Below are 12152 nucleotides of genomic sequence, written 5' to 3' on the forward strand. Positions count from 1 at the left end.
AAATATAAATCAATACCATTAACTTCCTCATTGGGGAAATCTGACCCCATAAGAAGAATTGTTTTTTATGATAACACATGATGAATTTACAAAAGATTTTCCCACCTATAGATATTCCTAGCAATTACAAAAAATATGATTTTCATATTTTGCTTACTCTGAGTGGATATTTTTGGATGCATGAATTATATGAAGATTCATATATACTACAGAGTGAGAGCTGGCATTATAGATACTGTAAAGATTGTCTGTGAAAATGGTTGACTTCGCAATAGTGTCTCCGCTATACTGGTTTTTAACAAGGAAATTTAAGAGAGGGTAGATTCCAAGCATAAAAATAACTAAATAACTTATATTTCTGGATAAACTGTGTTTTTTTTGGTGGGTTTTTTATTGGCGGGGGGGAGAGGAAGTTGGAGGAAGGACAGCAGGAGGAGAAGAGTGAAGGCTCCCATCACAGGGCTCAGTCTCATGACCCTGAGATCATGACCTGTACCAAAATCAAGAGTCGGACACCCAACCAACTGAGCCACCCCAGGCACCCCCTAAACTGTTTGCTTTTAAATAGTGTTTGCATTTTTTTCTTTGTATCTCTTTTCCTAGAGAACTTTTTTTTTCATGATTCTTCATATATGGGTTTCAGCTTAATAGAATTCTAATTGGCAAGGTAACTTTTGATTTGGGGCTGGAAGATGGTTCTGCTCATTGAAGCTTTAATGGTTGTATTAACTGGGCTGGAAGACGGGATCGGTGGATGTGTGCTTCAGCTCCTTATTTCTTAAACCCAAGAGCCTTACTCGTTTGACTTGTAATATGACCAGGAGAAAGAGAAATATGGCCACCGATGATTTGCCAGAGGTATGCCATGTATACCCTGTGTCCCTGGGACAGATGTCAGCAATTCCTTCTATGACATAGTGCCAGAATAACAACCACTTTTTTAAGTCTTTCTAAATGTTAACTATGTTAAAAATAACTTTTATTGATTCTGGTCTTTTAATACATACTTGCAGCCTTCAGATGATTATTCAGACTTTTATAGGTACTTTCTGTAAATTTCTTTTTTATTTGGCTGGGTGGGAAGGTACAGGAAGAAACATTACTCTTAATTTCAACAAAAGTGCTTTTGAAACTAAAGTGCAAATAAAACAGAGACATATTAAAATTCCCTTTAGAAGGGTAAAAGGGATGATTCTTGAGACCTGCAGCTTGTGGTGAGTCCAGGAGACAAAAAAAATCAGACCATTGGAACAACACGCATAGTGAAGTCTCTTGAGAAAGATGAATTTTGCCTTAACTGCATGTAAGCTGACCGAGAACTGTTGTTTAGATGACTCTTTGTCATTAATTCCACACCACCCTCTCGTCCCCAGCCTTCTCCCTGGGACGGAGGCCAAAGTTTGAGGCATACATTTTCTGGGAGCGCCTGAAGATCATCCTCTCTAAACAAAGTTAGCCCAGAAGCAGGCTCTGCCCCGGGGAAAGCTGGGTGCTTGCCCTTGCCCAGCATTCTGAGGGGAGGGGCCAGTTAACTGGGACGCAGCCTTTGGGTTCAGGTCGGCTCTACCCGCTTCCCACCCCCCATTATCGCTGCCTCTGTGGGAAAGTTGTCTCATCAATCTGTGCCTCCTTTCTCATCTGGAAAAGCAGGGACAAGTATACCTATGCCGAACAGGTGTTGCAAGAATTAAATGGCACCAAGTAAATACCCAGTGAATGCCACTTTCTATTACTTCATATTTAGATCTTTTACCATTAACAGTTACTCTTAAAATATTTGAGTTCCCATGAAAGTGCTATTTTTTTGGCTGTGTCATTAATATGCCCGCAAATGCGCACATATCACCGCAGATCCGCTAGAGCTGCGAGAACAAGCTGCGTGCAGCCAGCCTGTGTTAGCTTAGCTGTGCTTTTTAGCAAACACACAATCAGTTCGTCTTCTGTTTCAGAAGGTGTTATTCTGTGAGTGGGTGTAGGGCTGGGTGAGATATGATTTCAGTGATCATGTTGTGCTTTGTGATTAGCGTTTGGGGAGAATAAGCAGTTAATTGTAGGGAAATTACCTAGGGCCTGGCTGTGCTGAGGGGGACTCGCTGAGTGTGTGGGTGTGGGCTTCCGGCTGGTCATGGTGGAGAGCTCGCTCATGGCCGCCCGGAAGTCACTGCGGATGTGGCTCTTTGTACCCGGTGGACTGACCTGGCACATCTCTCTCTTCACCAGTCTGTAGGGTTACAGAGAGTTGAGGCTGCTGAAGGGTATCAGGGGCCCCCGTGGGAAAAAAATAAAATAGTGACAAAATAACCAGGTACTACATAAGCTGAGGGAACCTATTTTTAACATTTAAAAAATTTAAGGTTGCTTTTGGATACATTCTGTTGTGTGGTTTCTTTTATTTGGTTGAGTCGGGGGGAAACTGGAGTCACTAGCTTTTGGCATATAAAAATGGCAGATTTATTTGTCCAACCCAATACCTGAATACCAGACAGTATGTACCACATTTCCCCTGCCAGCTGATCGCATCAAAGTGAAGATATTTGTAGTGGAATCTGGGTTAGGGATTGGCATTTAGATTTGCAACAACTGTTTTTGTTTTGCTTTTGGAAGTAACCTCCAGGAGATTGGGGTAAGAGAGAATGTTCATCACTTATTAAATGAGATTTATCGCATGTTAATTCCTCCTTGAATTGTTTGCCCTAGTGCCAGATCTTATATAATGGGTGGGTTAGGAAGATCCCAGCCCTCACTGTAGTTTGAGAGTAGGAGCTAGACCAAGGGCCACCTGTAGCCCAAGCCAACTGATGTAGGTCATAGGCTGCCCATCACTTTGTTCAAGTCCATTTGAATCTTAAGTTACTAGTTACCTGTTTTATCAAAACTCATGGGGCACCTAGGTGGCCCAGTCCACCCAGGACTGGGATAAGTGTCCAAATTTTGATTTTTTAAAAATATTATTTATTTATTTGACAGAGAGAGAGATCACAAGTAGGCAGGCAGGTTGAGGGGGTGGGGCAGGCTACCTGCTGAGCAGAGAGCCCGATTCGGGGCTCGGTCCCAGGACCCTGAGATCATGACCTGAGCTGAAGGCAGAGGCTTAACCCACCGAGCCACCCTGGTGCCCCCAAATTTTGATTTTTGACTGAGGTCATGATCTTGGGATCCTGGGATGGAGCCCCAGATCAGGCTCCCTGCTCAGTGGGGAGTCGGCTTGAGGAGTCTCTCTATCCCTCTCCCTCTGCCCCTCCCCCTGCTCACTCTCTCTCTAAAATAATAAATCTTAAAAAAAATAAAATTCTTAGCCCTATAGCCAGTCATCAGACAATGACACTCTTTTGGATAGCAATATTTTGATACAACCAAATTCTAATTCAAATTCTGTTTTCAGAATAAAGTCTGTCGAAACATCCCTTGATTCTCTTCTTCTTGTCCCTTGTTCCTCTCCCTTTGTACCACATACCTTCTGTCATCCCTTACCGATTGTACCATTACTGGTATAAGGCTGATAGCATTGTATAATTAGTTCCTAAAAGAAGTTCTTACCTGCACTTTGACCTAGAGTGTAGGTGAAAGAACACTGCCATGAGCATTCTTTGACTCCTTCGTTGTGCACACATTACTGAGTCCCTACTACGTGCCAGGCCCCATACACAGGGATTTGTATTTGGCAGGAACAGACAGACAAGGAGACAGCACCGATGAGGATTTAATTGGAGTATTTCTACCTAGTGCATTAAGTATACACACAAAGTCCATTAAGCGCTAGTGAGGAGAGTGTGAGAAGCCTTCCCAGAGAAGTTGAAGCCAAGTGAGAGCTCGCCAGAGAAGAGAGAGAAGCATGTGTCAGGTAGAGATAGCAGCAGGGCTCAAGCTTCCGTGAAGAGCTGGGGAAATCTTAGAACCTGGAGCATAGGAGGAGACGGATTTAAATGATACAGCTTTTTTTTCTGTATCAGTACTTGGACCTCTGGGGTATAGATCCTAGTTCTTTGTTCCTTACTTAAAAATTGGTTCTGCAATAGGTTGTTTGGGTCCTCTCTTTCCTTCAGACTACAAATTTCTTTCTTTTTTTTTTTTTAAGATTTTTTATTTATTTATTTGACAGAGAGAGACCACAAGTAGGCAGAGAGGCAGGCAGAGAGAGAGAGAGAGAGGGAAGCAGGCTCCCTGCCAAGCAGAGAGCCCGATGTGGGACTTGATCCCAGGACCCAGAGATCATGACCTGAGCCAAAGGCCGCAGCTTAACCCACTGAGCCACCCAGGCGCCCCCAGACTACAATTTTCTTAAATTAACATCATTAATGTTTTTCATCTTGTCTTTGAAGTCTCCTTAACTGACTTCATGTTCTTATTAAATTATTTTATAGTGTGAAGTAACTGTTAGAATTTTTCCCTGCTCCTTGAGTTGTATTTTCATCTGATAGAGAGATGGGATCAAAAGATGGGATCTTGGGCGCCTGGATGGCTCAGTGGGTTAAGCCACTGCCTTCGGCTCAGGTCATGATCTCAGGGTCCTGGGATCGAGTCCCGCATCGGGCTCTCTGCTCAGCAGGGAGCCTGCTTCCCTCTCTCTCTCTCTCTGCCTGCCTCTCTGCCTACTTGTGATCTCTCTCTGTCAAATAAATAAATAAAATCTTTAAAAAAAAAAAAAAAAGATGGGATCTTTATGTTCTCCCATGCTTTTTCTCTCTCTTTTTTTACCCTGGCTCGTAAGTTTGAATGGTCATCATACTTTTCCTTTCACCTCGATCATACCCGGCTAGCTCAGGTCAGATTTTCTGCACGTGCTGATATAATGAAGGTCACTTTTTGACCTGTTTGTCATGCTGTCTGACAAGAGATTGTTTTCCTTCTTCCAGGCTACAGTTAAGGGCTTTGTTTTGTGGTCCATTCATGTTTGTTGTTGCTATAGCCTGATGTAATGGCCCAAGACATAGGGATACCCCCCCGAGGGGGAGTATGGTCTTTGCTAGCATACCTGGACTCCGCCATCTCTCTCCCAAGATTGTGTTAAACGTGCTGCACCACAGTTCATGCCAGATGGTGTGGGGAAATAGGTAGGCCACATATAGTCTGCCTTTAATTCATTTTTCCAATTCTGGTGAATTTCTCCCCCCCCCAATTCTAGTGAATTTCTAAGAGGCTTTATTTCAGTCAGAATCAGCCTTACTACTAACTTTTCATCCTTTCACTTATAAGTCTCCTTGTAGCAATTTCCATTGGCCCTAGATCCAAAAAATTGAAAAAAAAGAGAGCAACAGAATTTAAATTCCTTCAAGATTGGAAATTCCATGGAATAATTCTCAAGATTCCTACCGATGTAGCTTTTAGAGTAGTGAGGCCTTTTCTTTTGGTCTTCAGAAATTTGTTTCCTCCCTCGACCATGAAATTTTATTTTATTCTAAGACTTTATTTATTTATTAGAGAGAGAAAGAGAACACAAGCAAGGGGAGCAGCAGGCAGAGGAAGAGGGAGAAGGAGGCTCCCCGCTAAGCAAAGAGCCCAATATGGAACTCGATCCCAGGACCCTGGGATCATGAGCTGAGCCAAAGGCAGACGATTAACCCACTGAGCCACCCAGGAGTCCCACCATGAAGTTTTAAAGCTTAATATATTAGATTATATACATTTCCTTGTTTGGGTGCTGTTGGTGGAATATTTTGCTAGTTTTTAGTAATTTTGCTTTTTGGAGGCTGTTGCTTATTTTATTAGTTTTGTGGGAAGGATATTCTGTGGTCTGGTTTTCAGCAATCATCATGACCTGATAGCCAAGGAGTGGACCACAAACAACATTTCTAGCTCCGAATGATTCTTTTCTAAGGATTCAGCCTTGATTTCTTCAATTAGGAAGTAAATTTGCTTATTGAAGCAATTCAATCGAAATAAGTTTGCTTATTATTTGTTCTAACAGACATAAGGGTAATTATGTTAAGATCATAGCTCATGACCCTACGAGGTAAAATTGGCCTGTCGGCTTGTGACTTCAAGAGACAATTGTGCTGATCTATAGCCTAAGATTTGGTGAAGGATCGAACTTGGTGTCTGTACCTCCCCTCCATTACCATGTAGGCAGTTTTCTCTATTTTCTGTCAATTTTCTATAATTTCCCATCATCATATGCCTGGACAAGTTTGTTTGGCAGCCCTGTCCAAGAAGCCGTCATGCCTGATCCATGAATCAATCTGTCTCAGATGCCATGAAAGTAATCTGACTTTGCAAACACCACCCAGTCCCTTAGGACATTTACCGCTTTTGGGATGAAAACTTCTATCGGCTCCAGAAACTAGAGCCTCAAACACATATGTAATTGCCCTACTTGGCAGTTCTGTTCTGAATCATCCTTTTTCCATGGCACAGGCTATGTGAGAACTGAATGCACTTGAGAACGAGTGGGTTTGGTGTTTTGCTTTGGTCTTCACTGTGCTTGGCACCATAGAGTGGCTTTGGGTAACACTACCCCACTCTTAACAGAGGGACCTGGAGAGCTCTTGAGTGCTTCCCATCATATCTTTGTTACCTTAACTCAGCTAATTTATGTGAGCAGTGGGGTTCTCTGGCCTATGGGCAGGGTGATAAAACCTCTGGCAGAAAAATCTTCCAGACATCTACAGAGTAAAGGGAGAATTCACTTCTCCTTCCTCCGTGTATCTTTCTCATCTCTATCAACCCCTTTGAGGAGAAGGAAAAGCATTCTCTCTGCTCCATGGCAACTTGAAGAGTTGGGATGGCTGGGCTGACCTGTCGTCCCAGTCTGGGATGCTTAGTTATGTATCCTAGAGTCGTGTTTTTTCCCTCCTCCTGTGGGGAAATCAGCAACTTTATTTGGGGCTGATTTTTTAAAAATGCAAAGTTCAGGAGTTTAAGAAAAAGAATAGAACTTACTGTGGAATGTAGCAGCCATTTGCTATTTCTTTGGTTTTTAGTTGGTTCTTTAAACAGTTTCTTAAATGAATTAAGTGCTGACAAGCCTTTGCCCCTGGGGGACTGTATTATTACCTCAAATTCTCACATACTTTTTACAAATAAAAGTATCATATAATTATATTCTCCTCTTTCTCTTCTTTCTTCAAATCTGGCGACAACTAGTTAATTTTGAAACTGCCAGAGAAATTATTTCAGTGTTATACTGCACCTCTGGGAGAAGAATGGAATCTCCTCGTTTTGTCCATATGCTGACAAAAATCTCCTAATTTCAGAGGGCAATGATGTCACCAGCTAATGAGCAAAATATTTCTTACTAAACAGATGAGTCCTTCCCTGATTCCTTTGTGAAATTAAAAGAAAAAAAAAACCCACAATGTGTTTCATATTGTCTGTAGTTACTCTGACAACTCATAAACACTTCAAAATGTAATTCTGACTTCTTTGGCAACTGAGACTAATTTTTTCGTAAACACGACGAAAACACATTAAACGGATGGCTGGACCTGGAAGACCCCTGCCATGAGCCGGTCACTGATGATAGTCCTCGGTGCTGGTCTGGAATGTCCCCTAGCCAGAGCCAGTGTGCTGCCCCTGAGGTAGGGAGTGACCTTGAAGGCATCACTTTTGGACCAGCGGAGGCTGATGAGGCATGTTGGAGAGATGATGAAATCAAGCTTGGAGAGGAGGAGGGCCGGAAAGCTGCTGCTGATTTGTGTCACATGCTGCTTAGCAGGGCGGCAATAGCCCCCGGAGCAGGATCTCTCTTTGCCTGTCCAAAAAGGCAGGCATCTAAGGTCAGGGGAACAAAGAAGTGAGCCTCAGGGCTATCTAAACACTGGCCTTTTGGCATCCTGAAGGAGCCCAGAAATGCCCCCACACTCATGGAGGTGCCCCTCCCCTTAGTGAAGCATGCCTCAGTTTCCCCAGCCAAAGGTGAGTTCTCCCACTTCTGAATGTGCATCTTTGTTCTTCTTCCACATCTATCACAGCTGCTTGTGCTTATCAAATCTCTGGGGGCTCTCTCTGCCCCCCCCCCAGGCATCTAGATTAGAATCTTTGCAGGCCCAGGTGGAGGTGGCTCACTCCTATTTCGGTTTCTTGCTCTTCCTTACACCTTGAATCAGTGCGTCCGTCCATTGATTTCAACCAGGAAATACCTGTTTATCACAAACCCAGGTCCTATTTTAATTGTCTCAGTGTAAAATATTGTAATGCTCAGTGTTGGCCATTGTGTGAGGAAGTGGGCACTCTTTTCTCCCCACCTAAGATGTTATTTATTTATTTATTTAGCACACACACAAAAGTTTGGGGGAGAGCAGAGGGAGAAGGAGAGAATCTCAAGCAGATTCCCAGCTGAGTGAGGAGCCGGACACGGGGCTTGATCTCAAGACCCTGAGATCACGACCTGAGCCGAAATCAAGTGGACACTTAACTGACTGAACCACCCAGGCACCACTGAACCACTCTTTTTATACTACTTATGAGTTTAAAAATAATATAGTGTACGGTGTTTCTCCTGCGAAAGGTGTTAATATATATATTAAAGGATTTAAAGCTATGTGCTTTTTTTCACCCAGAAATTCCATAATCTATCGTTGTTGTTTTTTTTCTAAAAAGAAGAATGTGTTAGATGTGTTAGAAATTTTACAACAGACTCTTCATTGGAGTGTTGTTTATGATATTGCAAAATTGGAAACATGCCTATGTCCATTGATTCAGGGCGTTAAGAAAATCATGGCTGGCTTCTGTGAATACTAATGAATCGTGACTATTTTGTATTTTATTTGTTGGACATTTGTTGACATGAGAAAATGTTCAAAACATGTTAATAGAAAAAGCAGATTTTTAAAACAGTTTGAACAGTATCCATTGAGAGCTCCAAGGTTTCTCTATGAGAGAAACCTTTAGAGGCAGTGGTGCAGCTCAAAGAGGGTCATGGCTCTCAGTAGGCACTTGTTTCTACGTACTGTGTGTTCACGTGAGGCTGGCTCTGGGGACCCAGAGAGTGACTGTGAGTGTGGGAGACTGTGAGTGTGGGAGGTGGAACAGCTGAAGATCACAGAGTCATCCTTTTTTGTAAACACAACACAAACATAGAAACCTAAGGGTGTCTAGTGGGGGGGGTTGCACACATGCACACGTGTGTGTGTGTGTGTTTGTGAGAAAAGCAGGGGGGTATAAGCCAAAATACAAGTATTTTTTTTAAGATTTTATTTGTCAGAGAGAGCACAAGCAGAAGGAGCAGCAGGCCAAGGGAGAAGCAGGCTACCCACTGAGCAAGGAGTCTGATGCGGGACTCTATCCCAGGACCCTGAGGTCATGACTAGAGCCGAAGGCAGACGCTTAACCAACTGATCTTTTCTATCTGAGTGTGAGAGGGTGTACGTGATTTCTTTTTCTCCTTCTTCTATATCTGAATTTTCCACATTTTCTAATTAAAAGTATATCACATATAACCAGAAATAAACATTATTGAAATACAGTCACAGAAACGAGTAGCCCAGTGCCCATTGTCTTCATGAAGTTTAGTGAAGGATGGAGTTATGCATAGATAACCATATTCTGGGTTGAGTCCTATGACTGTGTGTGCCCTGCAACCACACAGCATAAGGAAGATGAAGAGGAAGGCCAGGAGGGCTTTCCTGGGGATGTGACACAGGGACTGAATGTTGAAGGATGGGTAGGAGCTAGAAGAGTAGATAGGATGAGCAGAGATGTTCCCAAAAAAGGAATCCACCAGTGCAAAGGTGTGCAGGCAAATGAGAGAGAAGAGTACTTGAAGGTGCTCTGAGGAAGTCAAAGGATGAGAACCAGATGCTCCGAGAGGCCTTTCCATGTAGTATCTGCATAGAGACACACACAGAAACCAGAAAGCAGGACAGGACTCTAACCATGCAAAGTCCTACACTCCACAATAAGGCATTTGGACTTTACTCTGAGGACCTAACCAGCAGTTCCTTAGAGTAGCCATCAGATGCTCAAACCTGTCCTCCACAAATTTGCACACTTCTTGTGTGTTAAGTTCAAGCCCACTACCCAGCAAACAAGACCAGCGATGTCCCTTCTTCATAAAGTGTATTCCCTGGTTTCCAACTGCCCTCCACCAGGAGGCTTCCCAGGGTGGCCTGGCCCAGCCTAGTCCTTCACATATCCCAGAGTTTACTCAGATACCGCAGATGGGCCTGGGAATGATGGGCTTAGAGGGAGGGGTCTCTCCCCCAAGCTCCTCACAGAACCTGGGGCAGCCAGTGCCTGGCTTCTCATGCATCTTGCACTGACACCATTGCCCACCAGGCTTTAGGCCTCAAATTCAAGGTCTCTTTTTACCTTCTCAAGTGTTCTGGGAGGCTTATCATGCCCTGTTTTATAAATGAGAGTAATTAAGACACACACAGTTCACAAGTGGCGTAAGAGGGACCTGAGTCTGGCTGTGCCAGATTCCAGAGTTCCGGCTCCTAATTCTGCTCAAAATCTTCTCTGCATCTAAACAATCTGTTCGGGGCATCTGGGTGGCTCATTCAGTTAAGCCTCTTCCTTCAGCTCGGGTTATGATCTCGGGGTCCTGGGATCGAGTCCTGCATTCGGCTCCCTGCTCAGCCAGAAGTCTGCTTCTCCCTCTGCCTCTGCTGCTCCCCCTACTTGTGCCCTCTCTCCCTCTCTCGCTCTGTCAAATAAATAAATAAACCCTTTAAAAAATAAATAACCTGTTCAGACCCAGCCTCAGATGTTGGCCCTATCATTAGCTTTCACATCTTTTCTTTGCCTTTGCTATGTACACAACACCTAGAACAGCAGTTTCTAAGCAGTAAAGTAGGTCTTGCTTGAATTCCCATCAGTAATAGACCACAGCTGTAATAAGCGCTTACTGAGTTCCACTTGACTGTACAGACACAATTTTTAAAACAACGCTTCAAGATTAATGTTATCAGATGAAATTTGCATAGAGGACTACCAAGACCCATAGAAGTGAAGTGATTCACTGAAGGACTTGGGAATTGAAACCCAGGTTGTTCCAGCTCCAAAGGCTTTTGGCTTTCCTCTTCCTTTTACCCGACTCCCATTGGGGCATAATATGTTTTCTTCGTTCGAATCAAGTAACCAGGAAATTCAACCAAGGACTTCTGCTGACAGTTTTAAGGATCTCTAAGAGTAACGTCGCGTCCACTGTGGTTGGCGGTCTTGGGTGAAGAAAGTGCCCATGCAGGATGGGGGATCTGGGAGCAAAACCATGACGTTTCACATCCTGTGTCTGCCATTTACTGTGTGTGAAATTAGGTCAAATGTGTCAATACTAGCACGGTGCCTAGAAAGTATGAGCATGCAGTAAATAGGGGTGTTGGAAGATTAATGTCAGAAAAGCACCTGCCACCGTTTGGGGCACATGTGGGTCCCCAGGAGGCAGCGGGGGAAGGGAGTCTATATGAAACCAGAGAAGGTGTAGGGGAGCGGATTGGCAGAATAGGCAGCATTGGGAAGGTGTAGCACACCCTTGTGGAGAGAAACAATAGAAAAGTCTGTTAGGAGCAGCAGGAGACACTTCTGGGGAAGAAAAGAAAATTGGGGGAGAGGGGAATTCATGCAGTTCTTGCTGAAGAGTGAGAGATGCCAGTAGGGCCTAGGAAAAGGGGATGGGGCTCTGGTGCTCTGTGGCACATCCTGGGACCTCTGCCTGGTAAAAATTGTGTGTGTGTGTGTGGGGGGGGTGATGTCCTACCAAGAGAGGCAACTTTGCATCGTACATAAATAAAGGCCCACGTGAGGAGAGAGGCACCTAGGACTGAGCAGCTCGGGTCGCTCAGTGGGAACACGTGACTCACCCGACTGCATGACTTTACTCCTGAAATCCTGACAGGACTTGCACCCTGTGCCTTGGAGACTTCATGCAGGTTTTCAGTCCTGTCTTGTTAGGTGACATTCTGACGAGATCGGGCACGTTCAGGGTGGTATGGCCGTAGACGTTAGGTGACATTCTGTTTCAGTAAGAGCATGTGCCCGTGGCTCACCAGACATCCCTGAGAAAGTGAAGTGATCATCTTGTGACCCAGGCCCTCTGCACACATTTCTAGAATGTAAGAGAACTCAGCTGCTCTGAGGTGATCATTGAAACAATTTGGTAAGACAGTTTTAGAAGCATCACTGGACAGGCAATATCCTGCATTTACTTGAGTAGTTTAAATAGAAAAATAAAAAAGGAGTGGGGAGTGACAACTCCAGGAGAAAACCAAAATCACAAG

The 12152-nt window shown here is 43.9% G+C and overlaps 1 protein-coding gene across 5 annotated transcripts in view; it reads left to right on the forward strand.

Moving 5' to 3' along the window:
* The window catches only part of SASH1 (SAM and SH3 domain containing 1), a 315208-nt gene that overhangs the window by 257142 nt on the left and 45914 nt on the right, over positions 1-12152 (forward strand). Inside the window, exons 1-2 of one of the 5 annotated variants that reach the window (XM_047732176.1) lie at positions 1618-1622; positions 6352-6356. The exons of the other annotated variants lie outside the window; for them this stretch is intronic. The gene's annotated coding sequence lies outside the window, so the exon portion shown is untranslated. Of the gene's footprint in view, positions 1-1617; positions 1623-6351; positions 6357-12152 lie in introns of those variants that run through there. 5 annotated transcript variants of the gene reach the window in all.

Source organism: Lutra lutra, chromosome 6 (genome assembly GCF_902655055.1).
Source record: "Lutra lutra chromosome 6, mLutLut1.2, whole genome shotgun sequence".
Taxonomy (NCBI): Eukaryota; Metazoa; Chordata; class Mammalia; order Carnivora; family Mustelidae; genus Lutra; species Lutra lutra.